Source organism: Tenrec ecaudatus, unplaced genomic scaffold (assembly GCF_050624435.1).
Source record: "Tenrec ecaudatus isolate mTenEca1 unplaced genomic scaffold, mTenEca1.hap1 Scaffold_693, whole genome shotgun sequence".
NCBI lineage: Eukaryota > Metazoa > Chordata > Mammalia > Afrosoricida > Tenrecidae > Tenrec > Tenrec ecaudatus.
The window spans coordinates 24013-45794 of NW_027459585.1; the positions used below are offsets into that span (position 1 = coordinate 24013).

Below are 21782 nucleotides of genomic sequence, written 5' to 3' on the forward strand. Positions count from 1 at the left end.
TTTGTTCTTTTAGCTGATTGTATCACTCATAAATTGGAGTTAAGAGATATGCCTTCAAACTCACCAATTCAGCTTTCCATTTCTTCAATTCTCTTACTCTGTTCTTCTAAATTGTTGCCTAATTCTCTTATCTTAATATTTTCTGCATTTCTTTTTAGAGGTTTTTGTTGAAGATATCTAGCTTTTCTATTCTGACCATTGTTCTCGCAAACTCTTTGTTGAAAGTACATGACAACATTTTTCTGAATTCAATTTATGATAGTTTCAGAGCCTGTTCTTTTTAAGAAAATTCCTTGAGATCTGAGTGTTGTTCATTTGTTAATCCTTCTTCTGATGAATCAGGAGTGACTGCTGCCACTGCAGCATCGTGGCCGGGTATTACGGTTGGGAGGGCTGCTAGATTTTGTGGGAGTCGATGACTTTGTTGAGTAGTGCCAGAAATGAATAATAGAAGAGGGACGGGGGAGGGAAAAAAGGCTTTGGGCAGTAAAAGGCTGTACTAAGAAAAGTTGGGAGGGGGAGGAACACTGTACTTGAGTGTATTCTTCCCTAAGGCCAAGAGCTTCTTAACATAGTCCGTCAAAGCACAGGCAATCTTCAGGAAAACCATCATGGTGCCAAGTTTGTCCTTGGGATAGCCTAGGCTGGTCCTTTGGGACCTATGCTCCGGGAACTGTGCAGGCCAGCTTGCTTGGAGAGCTGGAAGCCACATGGGACCTGCGTGCTTATTACACGTGAAGCTTTGGACCCTGCTCACAATGATAGTCTTTGAGGAGTGGAGCTGGGTTGCTGTAGCCAGCAGTGCAGAATGGAGCTACAGATGGGTAGCAGGAGACCACTGGGCGCCTCTTCAGTGGACCTGCTCTTTCCTTCCCTTCTCTGCTTGCTCCCACAGTCTCTGATATATGGAAGCCTCCTTTTACTTCACTTTCAAGCCATTGTCTGAGATCACAGGCCACCTGTCTTTTCTTAGGGCCTAGTCTATCCTGGTTGTTACATAAGGATCTACTTGTGTGTATGTGTTCAGTTGGACATGTTCTAGTCCCCTTTCTTTAATGTTTTTAAAAGTTTCTATAGAACTGGTGTCAGCACTTCTGAATTTTTTATGAAATATCCCAGTGAAGCCATCTTGCCATTGACTTTTCTTTTTATATATATTTTTGGTCTTTTTTGAAGGGGTGGAGCAGGGGGTTAATCACATTCTGAATTGCTTATTTCATAATTACTCTGCTTAAACCTATTTCTATTCATATTAGTTTAGGTATGTCGTATATTTTCAGGAATTTGTCCCATTCATCTGCACTTTCAAATCTGTTGCAGTTCTTTTTCATAGTGTTATGATTCTTTATTCAATGAATATGTTGTGTTGTCTCCAGATTCATTTCTTTGGATTATTTGCCCTCCCCCCCCCCGCCCCCCCCAGTATATCCAGTAGTTTGTTTCAGTGATCCTTTTCAAAGAACCAACTTCTGGTTTGATTGATTTTTTTCTGTTGTTTAACTGTATTCTATTTCATTTCTTTCTCACTGGTATTTATTATTCATTTCAGCTAGTATCTTTGGCCTCTTGCTCTTCCTTTCCTTTTTGTTCAAGTTTTCATTTAAACAATTGATTTTCATCCATCTTTTTAAATATGGGCATGTATTGCTATGAATTTCCCTCTGAGAATGGTTTGTGCTGTGTCCCAAAGGATTTGGTATGTTGTGCTTTCCTTTATATTTGATACCAAGTATATTTTTATTTCACTTTTAATTTCTTACATAGAGAAATTGTTTTCTAGTCGTACAATATTTAATTTTGGTATAATAATAATTATTCATTTTTATTCTTCCTGTGATTGATTTCTTACTTCATACCATTATGGTCAGAAAGTATGCTTTGTATGATTTTAATGTTTTAAAACTTGAGATTTGTGGCCTAATCTGTAGTTGGTTCTGGAAAAATTATCCTGTGAAAATGTCTGCTGATGATGGATGGAGTGTTCTAAGTTAAATTGGCTTATGATTTTCTTTATGTTCTTAATGTCCTTATTGATTCACTTTTTAAATGTTCTGTCGAGAACTGAAATTGAAGGTTTCAAATCTACAAATATTAATAGCGGCACTGTAATTTTTTTTCTTTGATATTAGTGTTTGTGTCATGTTTTTGGACAGGTTAGGTGAATATATGCTAATAATCGTTGTATCTTCTTGAAGTATTAGCCCTTTTATTATGTAATAGCCTTTATCAGTATGACCACACTCCTTTTTTTGGGTGCTGGTTGCACGGAACATTTTTTCCATCCTTTATTTTCAGTCAGTTTGTGTCCTAATGTGAATGTGTGTTTTGTGTAGGTAACAAAAGATGAATCATGTTTTTTATCCAGTCTATCACTCTGCCTTTTGTGTCAATATTTTGGCTATTTACATTTTCTTCATTCTTTTAGCTAATTGGGTTTTGAGTTTCTTTTATCTGGTTTCTCTTTTTATCAATTTTCCTGTTAATTTTTGTATTTAGCATCTTTTGTTATGAGCTTTAATTCCTCTTTACATATTCTCTTAGTGGTTACTACAAATATTATACTATACAACATGCAATTACAGTAACATTTAGCATGCAATCAACAATGAATGTGAAATATTAAGTATTCCTGGTTTACTGTTCCCTCTCCTTTTTCTGTTGGTGAACCTCCAGTGACAGTAATGTACACCCTACATCCAGTAGTCGTAATATGTACTTATTTTCTGAGATCTCTGTCTGACTCCTTCCTCCCCCTTTGTGTACATTTGAGTGTTTGATTAATGTTCTTTCCTTTCCATTTAGAAAACTTCCTTAAGTACATGTAGGGCTGGTCTGGTATTGCCAAATTCCCAAGGCTTCTGGTTATTTGGGACTCTTCTTCCCTGTTTCAAAGAAATGCCTTGACTTAGTGCTTTTCTGTTGTTTCCTTTTTAATTAAAGTAGGGCGATGCCATCTATCGGTTGGCGTGTGTCACATATTGGTATAAGGAGCCCTGGTGGTGCAGATTGGTGTGATACTGCTAACCACAAGTCAGCAATTCACATCCATCTTTCTCTGTAGGGGAAAGATCAAGCTATTGCTCCCATAAACATGTACGCTCTCAGAACTCTAGGGTAAAAAAAGAAACCAAGAAACCATGGGGAGCAGTTTTACTCTTCCCATAGGGACACGAACAGTCAGAATCAACTTGAAGGCAGTGGGTTTTTACCTGTTGTTATGGAATTAAAGAATTTCCGATTTATTACCAAAGGTTTATAATTCATTACTGTGCTTAGATTTCTGGTGTTCAAATTGTGCCAGACAGGTCAACCTATCTGCTAAGTTTTTGCACTGCACCATCATTGTTTTGGTTGTTTTATTACGTGGTTCCTGAGATACTCCAGATTTACCTTGTACATTGCTGCCATTTACCCCAGAATCTGCCATTTCTCCAATGACTGCCGGTTCATTTGACAAGAGAATGATTCTTGAGGTCGATTAGGTTACCAGATGGGCTCATTGCTACAGGGATATCCTTGCTTGTTGGCTGAACTCAGTGTCTTACACTCATTCTACAGAAGGAGAAATAGCATGACCTTTCCCCCTGCGTAGCGCCCATTCTTTTCCAAATTTTAGCGTAAAGTTTCACTGTAATTTACAATGCATATTGCAAAGCACAACAACCATGCTTCTTCCCTTTGTCGCTGAATTTTCCTCCAATTTAGCTATCATTTTAACTTTCTTTCTCTTTCTCTCAGCTGGTAATCTTTGTTTTCTCGATGAGGCTGCCCTTGGCAAATATAAGATTTTAGTCAGATCGCTTTCAGTGGCAGTTTTTACTGCTATTGTGGACACTACAATGGATTTATCAAATGTTCTTTCTCTTTAAGCATCATTTCAGCTTTTTCTTTTTTTTCCCAACTGTCCATCTTGATTTTCCTGGTGAGGCTGCCTTTGATAAAAGGAAATATAAGATGGTAACCCGCTATCTTTGGTTTGATACTTTTTTCTGCTGTGTATTTTGCTGGACACCATAATGGCTTTCTGTGGCCTCTGTAAGAAACCCAGAGTCCTTTGTTCTTAATGCTGTGATAGACCTTAGTGGACTTGCTACTTCACAAGACTTTCCCCAGATTCCTTATCACCTTCAACATCCACAGCCACCCACTTAAGCAAGTGATAACTTAAAAACAGTAGTCTGACTTCCATCCTTCCAGAGAGCCACCAAGTAGACGTGCTAAGGCCCTGCTGCTCTAGCTCAGGCTCCACACATCTCTACCAGTTGTAATGGACTATGCTCCTAGGTTTTGTGTTAGTAAATCTCAAGACAGAGAGACTTCGACTCGTTGTATATCAGGCATCAGCTTTCTCACACTGCTGAGTGGTAGGGATGTGTCTAAAGGAGTCCTAGTGGTACTTAGTGGCTATGTTTGGGTGCTGTTAAAATCTAGGTCAGTCGTTCAAACCCATCAGCCAGTCTGTGGGAGCGAGATGAAGCCGTCTGTTCCTGTAAAGATTTTCCACCTCAAAAACCGAAAGAAGTAGTTCTCTGCCCTATATGGTCGTTGTGAGTCAGAATCAACTTGTTATCAGCAGTGGACATTTTCAGAATACCTATTTGGAATATAAGAAGAACCACACAAGAAGCAGGCCACCAGATAAATATGACTGTGGATGCTGCTTCCAAGATCCGTGCTGCCCAGTGGAAAGGGAAATGAGCTGCAAGTGCACACAGTTGACGCATCCCACTGCCGACTGCGAGGCTGGCAGTTTGAGTCCACCCACATTGAAAGGGATATTGAAAGAAAGACCTGGTGATCTACTTCTGAAAAATCACCATCAAAAACCCTGTGAAGCACAGTTCTACCCTGACACCCATGGGATTGGTAGTACTACTCAACCGGGTGCCTAGCAAGACACCATTCTTTGTGGGATTTTTCCTATTTTAATTACCATCCATTGCTTTTTATTTTTTTAATCATTTTACTGAGGGCTCGTACAACATTTATCACAATCCATACGTACATCCATTGTGTCAAGCACATTTGTACATTTCTTGCCATCATCATTCTCAAAATATTTCTTTCTGCTTGAGCCCTTGGTATCAGCTCCTCCTTTTTCCCCTCCCTCCTAACCCTTCTCCCTCATGAATCCTTGATAAATTTATAAATTATTATTATTTTGCCATGTCTTACACTGTCCAGCATCTTCCTTCACCCACATTTCTGTTGTCTGTCCCCCAGGGGGTGGTTATATGTAGATCCTTGTGATCAGTTCCTGCTTTCTACCCCTCCGTCCCTCCACCCTCCCTGTTTCGCCGCTCTCACCACTGGTCCTGAGAGGGTCATCTGTCCTGGATTGCCTCTGTTTCCAGTTCCTGTGTGTACCAGTATACATCCTTTGGTCTAGCTGGATTTGTAAGGTAGAATTGGGATGATGATAGTGGGGAGGAGGAAGCATTGAAACTAGAGTAAAGTTGTATGTTTCATCATTGCTACACAGCACCTTGACTTGCTCATCTCCTCCCTGCGACCCTTCTGTGAGGGGATCGCCACTTGCCTACAGATGGGCTTTGGATCCCCACTCTGCACTGCCCCTCATTCACAGTGATAATAATATTTTTGTTCTTTGATGCCTGATACCTGAACCCATCAACATCTCATGATCACACAGGGTAGTGTGCTTCTTCCATGTGGGATTTATTGCTTCTCAGCTAAATGGCCTCTTTATTTTTAAGCCATTAAGACCCTAGGTGCTATATCTTTTGATAGCCAGGCACTACCAGCTTTCTTCACCACATTTGCTTACGCACCTGTGCTGTCTTCAGCGATCGTGTTGGGAAGGTGAGCCTTATGGAATGCCAGTTTAATAGAACAAGTGTTCTTGCATTGAGGGAGTACTTGAGTAGAGGCCCAATGTCCATCTGCTACGTTAATACTATAAATATATGCACATAGATCGATTATTTCCCCATTGTCATATATAAATATGTTTGCATATGTACATGCCTGTATTTAGACCTCTATAAATGTCCTTTGCCTTCTAGTTCTTTCCTCTATTTCCTTTTACTTTTATCTTGTCCCACTATCATGCTCAGCCTTCATTTGGGTTTCAGTAATTCCTCTCAGTTACATTACCCTTGAACGAGCCCTACCAGGCCTTTTACACCCTCCTCATCACTGATTTTGGATCACTTGTTATTCCATTGTCCCTGGGATTTATTAACACCACTTCCTTTCCCCCACCTCTCCCTCTACTATGTCCCCTGGAACCTTCGGTCCTGTTGTTTTCTCCTCCAGATTGTTTATCCAGACTCTTTTATCTAGACAGACCTGCAGAGATAATACTATGCACAAACCAAGACAGAGCAAAACAAAGCAACAAACAAGAAAATAGTTCAAGGTCTATTGACATTTAGGAGTGTTTTCTGGTGGAGTCTGATGGAGTGCCACACCATGGCCCCAAAGTCTATTTTTGGTATTCCCTCGAGACGTCCTTGCTCTGCTCCCCTTGCTGTTCTGTTGCACGCCTTTAGTGTTTTGCCTCGGTGTGGTGGGGTCTGATCAGGCATAATTCCCTCACTGTGTATCCAGTGTTGTCCCCTATAGGGCTATGGGCCAGTGAGGGATGTCATGTCTCATAGTGGGGTTGACCATATGGCCCTCTCTAGCTATTGGCTGCTCTGAGCAGGGATATCATCTTCAAGTCTTGGTGGGTCAGGATGTGCTCCACTCTCTCTTCCTCCCCCCTCATTTGCTCCTGTGTGCTCTGATCAGACATGTCCCTCTCCCTGAGCTGTAGCTTCAGTGCTGCCCCTAAGGTAAATTCTTCAGGGGGCAGGGGTGGTTGTCCACATAGTTGGGATTGGGGCCTGTCTCTCAGACCCCTCTACTGGTTCCCTGCTTCATGCCAGTATGTTGCATTCACATCTTAGAGCACCGCTTTGTAGTCTGGTCCCTCTTTCCCTGAGAAGATATGAATAATACACTCCCCTTGGGGGAGTTAGTGCCCTGTTCCCCAACTACTCATTTGTTTTTGTTTTTTCTCTCTTTCCCCTTCCTTTTTAGTTGTCTACCATATGTATTCCTGGATTTGGTCTGGTCCCTGCCATACTCCCTGAACCTGAACCCAGGAATGTTTATATACAATAGTTTTTTCCCTAAGCCCGTTTTGCACTTTTTTTTTTTTAAGCTTTCCTCATCAGACTCATATAGTACTTCTCATTTTCTGCTTGGCTTACTTCGCTTAGTATAATTTCCTCCAATTCTTTCCAATGTGCTTCATGCATTCATCACTACTTTTTTTCTTATTTTTTTAATCATTTTATTGGGGGCTCATAGAATTCTTATCACAATATGTTCTTGATCCATTGTGTCAAGAACATATGTACATTTGTTGCCATCATCATCCTCAAAACATTTGCCTTCTATTTGAGCCCTTAATATCTGCTGCTTATTTTCCCCCTCCCTCCCCACTGTCCCCTACCTCATGAACCCTTCATCATTAATAAATTATGATTATTTTGTCATATACTACACTGTCCGATGTCTCCCACCGCCTTCTTCTCAACTGTCCCTCCCCCAGGGAGGAGACTATATGTAGATTCTTGTAATCAGTTCCCCCTATCCACCCCACATTCTCTCCATCCTCCAGGCATCGCCACTCTCACCACTGGTCCTGAATGAGTCATCTGTCCTGGATTCCCTGTGTTTCCAGTTGCTATCTGTACCAATGTACATCCTCTGGTCTAGCCAGATTTGTAAGGTAGAATTGGGATCATGATAGTGGAGGAGAGGAAGTATTTAAGAACTAGAGGAAAGTTATATGTTTCATCGCTGCTACCCTGCACTCTGACTGGTTCATCTCTTCCCCACAACCCTTCACTAAGGGGTGTCCGATTGGCTACCAATGGGCTTTGAGTCTCCACTCTGCACTCACCCACATTTTCAATGATATGATCTTTTGTTCCTTGATGCTTGAAACCTGATCCCTTCGACAGCTCGTGGTCACACAGGCTGGTGTGTTTCTTCCATGTGGGCTTTATTGCTTTTGAGCTAGATGGCCACTTGTTTATCTTAGAACCTTTAAGAACACAGACGCTATATCTTTTGATAGCTGGGCACCATCACTTTTCTTCACTACATTTGCTTACACACACGTTTGTCTTCATTGATCGTATCAGGGAGGTGGGCACCCATTGATATGATTTTTAGTTCTTTCATGTCTGATAACCAGTCCCTTCTGCACCTTGTGGTCAGACAGGCTGTGTGCTTCTTCCATGTTGGCTTTGATGCTTCTCAGCTAGATGGCCGCTTGTTTATCTTCAACGCTTTAAGATCCCAGACGCTTTGATAGCCACGTACCATCAGCCTTCTTCACCACATTTGCTTATGCACACATTTTTCTTCAGCAATCATGTCGGGAATGTATGCATCCTGGAATGCCAATTTAATAGAACAAAGTGTTCTTGCATTGAGTAAGTGGAGGCCTAATTGTTTTATTAGGAGTTCACACAACTCTTATCACAATTCATACATACATCAGTTGTGTAGAGCACATTTGTACATTCATTGCCCTCATCATTCTCAAAACATTTCCTCTCCACTTAAGCCCTTGGCATCAGGTCCTCATTTTGTCCCCTCCATCCCCGCTTCCCCCTCCCTCATGAACCCTGGATAATTTATAAATTATTATTTTGTCATATCTTGCCTTGTACGACATCTCCCTTCACCCACTTTTCTGTTGTCCACCCCCTAGTAACAAGGTCAAATGCAGATCATTGAAATCGATTCCTCCCTTCCAACCTACTCTCCCTCTACGCTTCTAGTAGTGCCACTCTCACCACTGGACCTGAAGAGATCATCCACCCTGGATTCCCTATGTTTCTGGTTCCTATCTGCACCAGTGTACATCCTCTGGTCTAGCCAGACTTGCAAGGTAGAAATCAGATCATGATAGTGCAGGAGGATGAAGCATTTAAGAACTAGAGGAAAGTTGTATTTTTCATTGTTGCTACATCACACCTTGACTGGCTCGCCTCCTCCCCTACACCCCTCTGCAAGGGGATTCCGGTGACTGACAAATGGGTTTTGGATCTCCAATCTGCACCCCGCCCCCCACCTCATTCACTATGGTAAGATTTTTTGTTCTGATGATGCCTGATACCTGATCCCTTCAACACCTTGTGATCGCACAGGATGGTGTGGTTCTTCCATGTGGGCTTTGTTGCTTCTGAGCTAAGTGGCTGCTTGTTTGCCTTTAAGACACCAGACGCTATACCTTTTGATATCCGGGCACCATCAGCTTTCTTTGCCACATTTGCTTATGCACCCATTTGTCTTCAGCGATCATATCATGGAGGCAAGCACAAAATGTTATGATTTTTTGTTCTTTGATGCCTGATAACTGATCCCTTTGGCACCTTGTGATCACACAAGCTGGTGTGCGTCTTCCATGTGGGCTTTGTTGCTTCAGAGCTAGATGACCACTTGTTTATCTTCAATCCTTTAAGACCCCAGACGTTATATCTTTTGATAGCCGGGCACCATCAGCTTTATTCACCACATTTGCTTATGCACCCGCTTTGTCTTCAGCAGTTGCGTTGAAAAGGTCAGCATCACAGAATGTCAATTTAATAGAAGAAAGTATTCTTGCATTAAGGAAGTACTTGAGTGGAGGCCCAATGTCCTTCTGCTACCTTAATACTAAACGTATAAATATATGCACATAGATCTATTTACCCATCCTCATATATAAATATATTTGCATATATACATGTCTTTATCTAAACCTCTATAAATGCCCTTTGTCTCCTAGCTCTTTCCTCTATTTCCCTTGACTTTCCTTCTGTCCCACTATCATGCTCAGTCCCGACCAGGGTTTCAGCAAATCCTCTTTGTTACATTACCCTTGATCATGCCCTACCAGGCCTCCCAGCCCCTCCTCACCACTGATTTAGATCACTTGTTCCCTTGTCCCTGGGTTTGTTAACACCACTACCTTTTCCCCCACCTCTCCTATGTCCCTCCTGAACTGTCGGTCCTGTTGTTTTATCCTCCAGATTGTTCATCCAGCCTATCTTATTTAGAAAGACCAGCGGAGATAATAACATGCACAAAAACAAGACATAAAAATACCAAGGAACAATATACAACCAACCAACAACAATAAATCAATGACAAAAAAAAGCACAAGAAAGAAAAGTTTGTAGTTAGTTCAAGGATTGTGTGTTGGCCTTTAGGAGTGTTTTCCAGTTCAATCAATTGGGGTACCACACCCTAGCCCCAAAGTCCACCTTCATCATTCCCTGAGGACCTCGCCGTTCCATTCCCTTGCTATTCTGTTGCACCCCCTTAGTGTTTTGCCTCGGTGTGGCGGGATCAGATCAGGCGTAGTTCCCACACTGTGTCTCCAGTGTTGTCCCCGGTAGAGCTATGGGTCAGTGAGGGGCGTCATGTCTCATAGTGGGGCTGGCCATGTGGTCCTCTCTGTGGACTGGCTGCTCTAATCGGGATAATCGTCCTCAAGACCTGGTGGGCCAGGATGTGCTCCACTTTCTCCTCCTCCCCCTTCATCATCACCCATGTGCTCCCATCAGATATGTCCCTCTCCTGGAGCTGCAGATTCAATGCCGTCTTTTGAAATAAGTTCTTCTGGTGGGAGGGCCAGGCGTCCTCTTAGTATTTGTCATCACTGCTTTTTAGTGATGTGTAGTACTCCATTGTATGTATATACCACTGTTTTTTAATCCAATCATTTGTTGGTGGAAATTTGGGTTGTTTCCAACTCCTTGCATTCGGATTTGTACCCTTGTGGAACTGCTGTTCAGGTCCTTTGCCCACCTCCTCGGTGGGCAATTAGTTTTTTTCTCTTTGGAAACTAGCAGAGTATTGTAGATTTTAGTAATAAGGCCTTTGTCTGATGTGTCAGGCTAAAGATGTTTTCCCAGTCCGTGGGCTCTCTTATTACTCTCTTGGTGAATTATTTTGATGTACACAGATGTTTTATCTTCAGTGTATCCCACATGTCAATTTGTGACTCATGTGCATTTGTGTCCTTCCCTGTTTCTGCTATCCCATGTATTCCCAGTGCCAAAATTCTCAGATTGGTCCCAGTTCCCTTATTGATGGACCTAATAGTTTGGAGTTTTACCTCAAGGTCTGTGATTTACCTTGAGTTTATTCTTGTGCATGGAGTCAGATAAGGGTCATGCTTCATTTTTCTGCAGGTAGATATCCATTTTTTCCAACACCGCTTGTTAAAGAGGGTACCTGCTTTTGATATTTTGGGGGCTTTATCAAAAGTGAGTTGTCTGTATGCTGATGATTTTATTTCTGGGTTTTCAGTTCTTTTCCAGTAGTCTAAGTATCTGTCATTATACCAATACCTCCCAGTTTTGACCATGATGGCATTATAATATGTGCTAAAGTCAGGTAAAGCAAGCCCTCCCACTGTGTCCTTCTTAGGGAGTCTCTGCTAATTCTGGGCTTCTTCCCTCTCCATATGAATTTGGTAATCAGTTTTTCCATTTCTTTCAAGAAAGATGAGGGTAATTCTCTCAGGATTGCATTAAAGTTATATAGTGCCTAGGAGAGAACTGACATCTTTACTATATTGAGTCTTCTGATCGACAAAAATGGGATATTCTCCCATTTGTTGAATCACTCTTGGTTTCTTGTAATAGTGTTCCATAGTTTTCCTCATATAAATCTTTTGTTCTTTTAGTCTGCTATTTCCCTAGATATTTTAATTTGTGCTTGGCTATTGTGATGGGTACCACCTTTTTGACCTCCTCTTCTGTTATTTTAGCTGATATGTATAGCAGTCCAGTGGACTTCTGTTTGTTGATCTTGTATCCTGCCACTCTGCCCCTTTTGGATCTTTTGGGATTTTCCATTTATAAAATCATGTCATCTACATATAACGATAGTTTTACCTCTTCCTTCCCCAGACGAATAACTTTGATGTCTCTCCTTTGCCTTATGCTGCGAGCTAAAACCTCCAGTACGATGTTAAATAAGAGTGGGGACAAGGGGCATCCTTGTCTGGACCCTTTTTCTGTGGAATTGTGTTCCTCTTTTCTGCATTGACTACCATGTTGGCTGTTGGTTCTTCATATATAGCTTGTATGGTCTTGAGGAATTGTCCTTCCATTCCTATCTCCTGACGTGTCTTAAAAAGGAATTGGTGTTGGATGTTGTCGAATGCTTTTTCCACATCTATCAATATTATCATGTGGTTCTTAGAGTTTTTCATGTCAATGTGGCACATGATACTAATGGTCTTTCGTATGTTGAACTATCCCTGGTATGAATCTTGCTTGGTCATGGTGAATTACCATATATACTCGTGTATAAGCTGAATTTTTCAGCACAAAAAATGTGCTGAAAAACTGGGGTTTAACTTATACGAGGTGTAATATCTCACAGGTGATTGTCGTTCCTCCGCTGTTCATTCAAAGCCCCACTGATACTTCAGGGCTTTGAATGTTTGTTACTCACATCTAACCAATCAGAGCCATCCTATGACGTGGAAGGCTCCAATTTGCAGAAGCACCCATAGTGATTCACTTACGCTGGCAGCTGAACTGGTCAGGATGTGTCCGTGGCTGCGCTCCGTCTCTCCCCTCTGGTCTCTGTGTTAATTCACATCCTGCATTTCCCACCCTAGGCTTATACTCAAGTCATCAGTTTTTCTAGTTTCCCAGGTAAAAACTAGGTACCTAGGCTTATACTCAGGTCGGCTTATATTCAAGTATATATGGTATTCGTTTTATATACATTTGTATTCTATTGGCAAGTATTTTGTTAACAATTTTTGCATCTGTGTTCATTAAGAATATTGGTCTGTAGTTCTCAATTCTTGTAGGATTCCTGCCCTGTTTGGGTATCATATTTATACTTGCTTCAAGAGGTTGCCGTCTTTTCTATGTTCTGGAAGATTTTGTGTAGGATTGGTGTCATTTCTTCCCTAAATGCTTGGTAGAATTGTCCTGTGAAGCCATCTGGTCCAGGGAATTTGGGGTTGGTAATCCCTTGATATCCTTGTCTATTTCTTCTATTGCTATGGGTCTATTGACATTCTTGATGTTCCTCTGGGAAATTCGAGGGAGGGATTGTTTTTCAAAATTTGACCATGTCTTCCAAGTTGTTGAATTCATTGGAATACAGTCCTTCGTAATACTCTTTAATTGTCATTTTGAATTCATTAGAGTCTGTTGTAATGTCCCCTCTTTCATCCCTCATTCTTGCTATTGAAATTTGTTCCCGTCTTTCTTTGGTTAGGTTTACCCACGATATGTTGATTCTGTTTATCTTTTCAAAGAACCAACTTTTAGCAGCATTAATTTTTTCCATAGTTTTCTTATTTTCCCTCTCCTAAATCTCAGCCCTGATTTTTATTATTTCTTTTCTTTTGCTATTAGCACGATTGTGCTGTTGACTCAGCCCTAGTTGCTGTAAATTTTGTGCCAGCATATCAATCATATGGCTTTCTTCCTTTCTCAGGTGTGCATGTATTGCTATGAAACTTCCTCTGATAACTGCCTTTGCTGTGTCCCATAAGCTTTGGTACGTCTTATTCTCATTCTCATTGGTTTCTAGAAATTTCCTAATTTCATCTATGATCTGAGCCAGTACACACTCCTTTTTCAGTAGAGAGTTATTCATCCTCCAATTGTTTGCCTTGTTTTATTCATCTTCCTTTTGCTGATTTCCAGCCTTATGGCACAGTGGTCAGTGAGAGAAGTCTATATGATATCAATGTGCTTAAATTTATGCAGATTTGACTTATGCCCCAGCATGTCGTCTATCTTCGAATATGTGCTATGTGGGCTTGAAAAGAATGTGAAATATTTTGTATTTTCATGAAAAGTTCTGTAAATATATATCAGGTCAAATTGACTAATTGTAGTGTTTAGATCTCTGGCCTCCTTGTTGAGTTTCTTTCCCTGTGATATTTCTTTCTCAGAGAGTGGTGTATTGAAGTCACCTACTATAATTGTTGAGGCTGTGACTTCCTTTTTCATATTTTGAAGCATTTGTTTGACGTATTCAGCAGGTCTGTCATTTGGGGAATATGTTTACAATGCTTAGTGGTTCTTTGCCTACTGTTCCCTTGAGCAATATATAGTGTTCCACATCTCTTTTTATGGTTTGCACTTTGAGGTCAGTTTTATCCAAGATTACGATTGCAACCCTTGGTTTTTTTTAATTGCTGTTTCTTTGGTATGTTTTTCTCCAGCATTTGATTCTCAGCCTAGTTTTGTTTGTAGTCTTGACATGTGTCTCCTGTTGGCAGCAGATTGATTAGTTGTATTTCTAAACTAGTCTAAACTAGTCTGCTAGCCTCAGTCTTTTAATGCCTGAGTTTAGTTCATAGATATTCAGGGGTATTATTTCCATCCGTGGACTCTGTGATGTCATCTTACACCTTTTGTGTTGGGTGTTTTCCCACCTCCCTTTCTTTTTAATGTAGTGTGTGTGTGTGTGTTTCATTCTTGACTTCTTTTCACCCTTAATCCAATGCTATCTTGGGGGCTGTTTTCTCTTTGTTTCCCTCTGGGTGAGGTTGTTCTCTGTGGCAGTCTCTTACTTATGCTTGGTGAGTGCTGTTCTTCTGCCTATACTGGATCGACAAGGATCCAGGCTGGGTTTCTTCTAATGTATTCTTTGAGTTTTTCCTTCTCTAAAAGACAATTACTGCTTCATCTATCTTGATCAATAATTTGGCTGTGTAGAGTATTCTTGGGTTTGCATTATTTTCCTTCAATTTTTGCAATGTTACTCAACAACTCTCTTCTCTTCTTCATAGTGTTCTCTGATACCCTGTTTCCCCGAAAATAAGACAGTGTCTTATATTAATTTTTGCTCCCAAAGATGCACTAGGTCTTATTTTCAGGGGATATCTTATTTTTCCATGGAGAAGAATGTGGTACACGTTTATTGTTTTATTAAAAGAGACCTCGTACTACCTGTCTGCTCTGACTGCGCTGCAGCCAATAGTGAGCTGCGTGGTGGTGCCCACCACTATGATCCAGAGTCCAGAGTTACGGTAGCTTCGGGGGTGCTGATTTTTGGGGAGGTCTTATTTTTGGGAGATGCCTTATATTTCAGCCCGAGGCAAAACTGTAAGTAGGTCTTATTTTGGGGGGATGTCTGACTTTTGGGGAAACATGATAGGTCTGAGCATATTCTTATTTGGGAAACTATGTGATTGCTTGTTTTTCCCTAGCTCTTCTCATGATTTTCTCCTTTTCCTCAAAGTTGGATAGTAAGTATGATGTGCCTTGATTTCTTCTTGGGTTTCAATCTGACTGGTGTTCTTTCAGCCTCCTGAATGGTTGCCAGGTTTTCATTCATTAAGCTCGGGAAGTTTTCCTCCAAGAATTTCCTCTCTGTTGCAGTTGACTTCTTTGTGGTGTCTTCCTCTGGTAATCCAATAATTCTAATGTTGTTCCACTTCATAGCATCAGACCTAGCTTTTAGGTTCTCTTCAGCTTCACTAATGATCTTATTAGATTTTTGTTCGCATTTAAAGTCTCCTTGGCTGTCCTCTAGGTCACTGGTGCAATTATCTGCCTCCTCCAGTCGATTCTCGAGGTCTGTGTGTCTGCTACTAGTTTTTGTTATCTCTTCCCTGATCTCTTGTATTTCCCTTTGGTGTATGGACTTAATCTCCTCTTTCATTTCATCTTTTTTCTGTATTGTTTTTCTCATATCCTGTATTACTGCAAGAAGTATTCTGAAAAATTCTTTATGTGGCAGATAAATATCTGCTTCTTCTATGCATGTCGTTCGGTTCAGGACATCTCTGCCATTGAAGTTTGTTTCTCATGTTTTTTTGTTGAGGTCATTGGGCCTGATTGCTGTTTGTTTTAGAGGAGCCAGGTGCCATTTTTCAGGGAGTCAAAGAGCACTGGCTCTCTCTGGGAGACTCGTAGGAAAGCTTCTTCGAACTGCTACAGCTAATTTCACTATGGAATTAGCCAACCACTTTGTCCTCCTGTGGCTTCACTCTTTCCCTAGTCAACAAGTTGGATGGGCCTCTCCGGAGATGCTGGTTGGGTTGTTGTGGATCCACGAGGATGGTGCTTTACTGGGTGATCTCACAAGAATCCATGATGGTGTGGCCCATGACGGCTTGGGTTGTCACAGGTGGCATGCAAAGTTGCCCGCTGCAACAGGAGTGTCACAGAAATCTGGTTGGTTGCCTGCTTTGGTATAGAGCACCGTGAATGGTGGGCGGAATTTCCCTGATCAGGTAGATCACTGCGTAGGTTAGGCAGAGTTTCCCACTGCTCCGTGGAAAGCTGGTGAGTGTTTGATAAGCTTTCTTAGTCTGTGAGGCACTACAGCAGGCGGGAGGAAGCTCCCTCAGTAACGTGGGCCCACAGAGGATGGATAGGAGCTCCCCAAGGCACACAGGCAGGATTTCCCCCAAAGAAGGGGTGCCGAATTTCTCCAGCCATGTCTTAAGCACTACAGAGGACCGGCAGGTGGGCTTTTCCAGGGAAGAAGTTGGGCAGGATATCCCCTGTTGGAGTGTGGGTGGGCTTTCCCAGCTTCTGGTTATGCTGCAGAGGGAGGAGCTCGCCCAGCAGGGTTGAGTGCAGGCATTAATGCCCTAGGCTAAGGGTAGTGGTCAGGATGTTGGCAGTGCTGTGTGAGAGAAAGGGGAAGAGAAAAAAGAGAAGGAAAAAAAAAACAGCCCACTGAGACAGGGGGATAGGGGGGAATAGAGAGAAGAGAGGGAAACTGAAGCATCAATATAAATGAACCTGATCCTTGACCATGGGGCTGGAGGGGTTTAATCCCTGCCCTGAGATGGTGTCAAACTGTGGCTGTGTTGAGATAAAGCCCCTGTGTTGCCTACAAATGATCCTGGCTCCAGCCAAGACAGTGGCCGGGCCAAGGTAAGGTGACCAGATTTTAACATTGGTATAGCGGGACACCACTGATAAAACTCATATCCTGGTGAAATTGCCACATGGCAGCCGAAAACCGTATATACCCTCACTTGTTGTGCATTCTTTCCAAAAATTGGGACTTTTTAAAAACACCATAGACACGAGAAAAAATGTTTAAAAAGCGGTACGTCTGGTCACCTTAGGCTAAGGTCAAACCCTAGCTGGCCTCCATTGTGGTAAGCCAAAAGACCCAGCTCCTTAAAACCTATTGGATCTCTGCCTACTTATCTTTCTGATGCTCCTTCTGCGACCTGGTGGTGTGGAATTTCCCTCTTAGTGACTCTCCTGCACAGATTTCTGTGGAGTTCCTCTGCTATGTGTTACTCAGTCGCCATCTTCCTGGAAGTCTCTACCATCCATTTCTTAACAGATTTTTGTGAGAACTTTTTTTTCTCTCCCACTTAAAATTAATATACTTTTCCCCTCAAGAGACTGTAATTTACCTTTGTAAATTACAGAAAAAGGGCTTCAAAAATTCATGGGAAATTCCTTTACCTTTTAATCCTATTTCCATGAGCTATTTGTGGCTCACTCATACATGTTATTCCAGTTACTATGGCTCCATAAGAAATTATCGCCAACACTTAATGGCCTAAAATAGCAATTAAATATGCTCATAGATTTTATATTTTGTGGGAAGGAACTCAGACATAGCATAACAAACATGTTTCTTCTCTGCCCTATGATGCCGGGGCCTCAGCTACACACCTTACTGGCTAGACCAGAAATGTCTGAAAGCTCGCTTACCATGTGGCTGCCTGATGGGCCAGTTTGGGCTTCTTCACAGTTCAATGTCTAGTGTCCCTCCAGAGTACGTTTCCTAAAGGAGAAACCAGGTAGAATCATACTCCTATAGTCCCTGGGAGCACTGCTGCCGTATTCATTAGGTCTGAAGAGTCCCAAGTCCCCCATCCCCAGGTGCACAAAAGGGAAAGTGACCACACACCTCACATTCCTTCACGAAGGGATCTAGGGTCCCTGAGTAAACCGCATGGAGTGCATAGCTGACCTCTGGCTACATCAAGGAGAAGAATCCTACGTAGCTCCATCAATCAAGGCCGATTGCCACAAAATAGAGATCAGACATGCCTCCACCCTCCATCATTCTTTACCCTTTTCTGATAGTAACTGTTTCTTCCACAGCATTCTACTTTTGTGCTGTGTTCTATAATCCATTGCACTGGTCGCACAGAGCTCACAGGCAATACTCACAATTAAGGGAGCTTTTTAGAGAACTTAATGGGTTACTACAAGCCAAGATCAGAAAACACTAAGGATACAGTCATTGGTCCACAGTATCATCTCGCCTCAATCAAGTCTTTCTCTAGTCCTTAGTCTCTGTGTTGCTCTTCAATTCTGTCCCGTGTCTCCTTGCCTCAGCCTCTGACTTTGCCTTGTTCTTTCAGTCTGTCCAGTAATTTCTGTTTCACAGCCTCTGGTTACTCTTGTCTTTAGACAGAGATCTCATTTGTTCTCCACTGGTAGTTCTTTGTCCCTTAAGTTCATGGGATTCCTCTCTGTTCCTATTCTAAGATAACACATCCCTATGGCCAGGGAAGTGGCAACGAAAATGAACCAGTCCACTCTGTTTTGTGTTAGACATGCCCTATTTGCAAAGTCCCACCTAATCATCAATGGGAATCACAAAGACCTATACAGAAGAGCCATGCCAAGAGACTTCACACCACGATAGTCCCACAGACAGGCGCTTCTTGCCTTCTTACCCTTAAATCTACAAGTGAGAGCTGTGTCTTGGGAGATTCGCCTCTAAACCCTGGCAACCAAGTGTGCTTTTTACAGTGCATTTCCTCAACTCCTGTGCAGACAGACCACTGCAGCCAGGTGCAGATTCAGGGCAGCCTCCCAGCATTGCCTGTCTGTCCTGCAGCCCCCACTCTATGTGCCTCATTGGGCCTCAGCCATCCATGTGGCCTTTCTGCTCTGCTGGGTGGCATTTTGTTTTAAGATGATGGCAACGCCTTGACAGTCAAAGCTGCAGAACCCTCTGGAGAAAGGACACCAGTGAGTTGCTTTTCTTGGCCATACCCCATCACTGTGGTGGACTTGCACACATTCCTGTTGAGTCAGGTGTTGGTGATCTGCATTTCTCCTCCACATTCACTTCACTTTAAAAAAAAATTTAGCCCCTGCTATGATTCTAGTGATAGAAGGCGATGTAGGATTTAAGAAAGCTGAATTATCCCTGTCATGTTTAACTCACTGCATAGTTGGAAACTTATAGTTTGAATGTTACATGTTTGCTGTCAGGAATTGAATTTCCTTTCCACTGGGCATCCTGCAGACCCTGCGGTGCTGCATTGCTCCTTGGGCCTTGCTGTGTAGCATGGGGATTGCAGGGCCATCTCTACTCTGCTTATAGGACCTGCAGGACCGCAATGATGAGTTGCAGGCTGCGCTGGAAGGCCTACAGACATGGATGCACAAGACACAGAGTAGCCCATCTAGTTTCCGGCCAGATGGATGCCTGCCCCCAGCAGATTGCTCCGAAGGTAGAGGATCTTCTTGGGGAAAGGGTGGAGTCCTTGTTCCAGCAAACTGGGCTATCTCTCAGACCTACCCGTAGTTTGTGTCATGGGCCACTTCCAAGCATCATAGGGTATATTGAGGCACAAACACCTGCCCCAGACACACTGGCACCACCCGGCTGAGTTCCTTGTAGCTGGGAATTTATGGAAGGGGATGGGGGCTTTATCAACTGTAATGAAATGGCAGCAGTTATGTGATCTCACAATGACCTCATCAGAGGCATGTCCATCACTCGTAGATGTTCCAAAGCCACCTCCAGAGTTGTGATTAAGATGAAGGGACTTGGTGGTGAGGTTTCAGCATAGGCTAGAGACAGAGAGAGTGAGGGTATGTGACAGTAAATAAAGGAGCTATATTTCCTTTGCCCAGGTCACAGACCAGTCTCTATACAGATTGTCCTCTGAGCTGTAAGCTGGTTGATGTGAAAACTCTTTTAATAAAAGAGATAAATTATATCTAAAACATATTAATGACTCCCTAATATTCAGAGAGAGCTTGAGATTTGTCCCCTTGAGTGTCAGAATTCGTCAGAATAGACCTGTGCCAGCGGCGCCTGCGCAGGACACAGGTCAAGCACTGGAAGCAGTTGGGACCTGTGTGCATAGGCGTGCATATCTGCTTAAAAGTAGATATCTCTGGCTTCAGGATCCTCTTAGTGCTGAGGTTTATGACAAATTCCACCTACAGTGTAGACTGTGTTTGATTAATCTCAGCTCCTTCAAAAGACAAGAACAAGGAGGTAACACAGCTGCCCTAGAGTTTTGTCATAGTCCTGTATAGCCAGGGGTTGGTTCTTGGATCAGTGCCCCCAACTGTGCATCAGCAGACACCGTGGCAAGTCTCTCAGCCCTGCTGCCAAAGCTCTGATACACAGTGGTTTTGTGTGCTAAGTTTTGGCCACTCCCTCACCCCAGGGAGATCTGTGGACACTGACAGGCCACTCCCTCACCCCAGGGAGATCTGTGGACACTGACCTGTGGATCTTTGGCAGTCGAGCATTTTGCATCCTCCTCCCTCCCAGTTTTGTAGTGCTCTAAAGCTATTTATTTAATAAAATGTAAATGAATTATAGCTAAAAGAGCCAACCTGGGAACCTTAAGTTTTCTCTGAATGTGGGTACAGCGTCTTTGGACCCCAACATAACCTGCTCACCTGCAAATGGCAGATTGGTGTCTTGAAATCCTGTGAGTCAACAGCCAAAGGCCATTAGACTCATTTGGGAAATGTGGGATGGAGCCTGACACAGCCAGCTGCACCACATCCAGAGATGCCAAGGGTGCTGTGACATCCATTTAAGGCATCCTACGTATTCTTCCACACAACAGACAGGTCAGCCATCCCCAGGGAAATGGACACTGTGTCCCCTCAACTACACAGAATTTATGGCCCTCAGCACGAACCACTGACCCAAAACCTGGGAGACAAGGCCCTGAAGTCTTGGGTCTGCTCGAGACTGGGGACTGCGGCACCAGATCACAGACCTAGGCTTCATGCCATCGCTAATGAAACCTAGCAGTTTCACAATGTGGCCTTTTTATGTACTGTCCTCCCATCCCTCTGATGGAAACCATTTTAGAAGCAGCACCAAGGCTCAGTTGACCCTTCCGATGTTTGTCTGCTGCTGAGAGAATAGTAAGAAGCTGGGTTGCAGTAAGCCTAGTGATGTGGACTGTCCAGCCTCACGGACCTCCTGTCAGCCCAGGTGACTGCGCAAGTTGACAGTTCTCAGTTTCCAAGGCAAAGTAATTCTTTCCAGAGGTTCTCATTCAGGTTTTTGTCTTGTCCCTTATGTCAAAGTTTGTCACCATTTTCAGGGTGACAATGAGAGTAGAGGATGACTTTGCCACGTCCCATCCTTGACACTGCAAAATGAAGACTGAGTCATGGCATAAATGCAATTCTGAGTCTCAGACCAGCTCTCTTCCAAGCCCTAGCAACACACGTAGTTCAAAGATGTGCCTTGTGTGCCTGGTGTGCGGAGTGGTGATTCAGGTCGGAAAGCGAGTCCTTGCAGTGCTCTCAAGCACCATTCCTCATTCCACACGTATGGAATGTGCCTGACTGCTTTATTTATTATTATTATTATTATTATTATTGTATTTTAAAATCATTTTGTTGGGACATCTTACAAGTATAACATTCCATAGTTAAATCACATCAAACAGTGTTGTACAGTTGCTACCACAATCCGTTTCAAAACATTTTCTTTTTCTTGAACTCCTTGATATCTGCTCCCCATTTATTCCCTCCTTTGCCCACCATACCCCGCCCCAGGAAACCTTACTTTAT

At 42.7% G+C, this 21782-nt stretch overlaps 1 pseudogene; it reads left to right on the forward strand.

Annotated features, from left to right (window-relative positions):
* LOC142436849 (ninein-like protein) overlaps positions 1–21782 on the forward strand; it is a 60372-nt pseudogene that overhangs the window by 18031 nt on the left and 20559 nt on the right.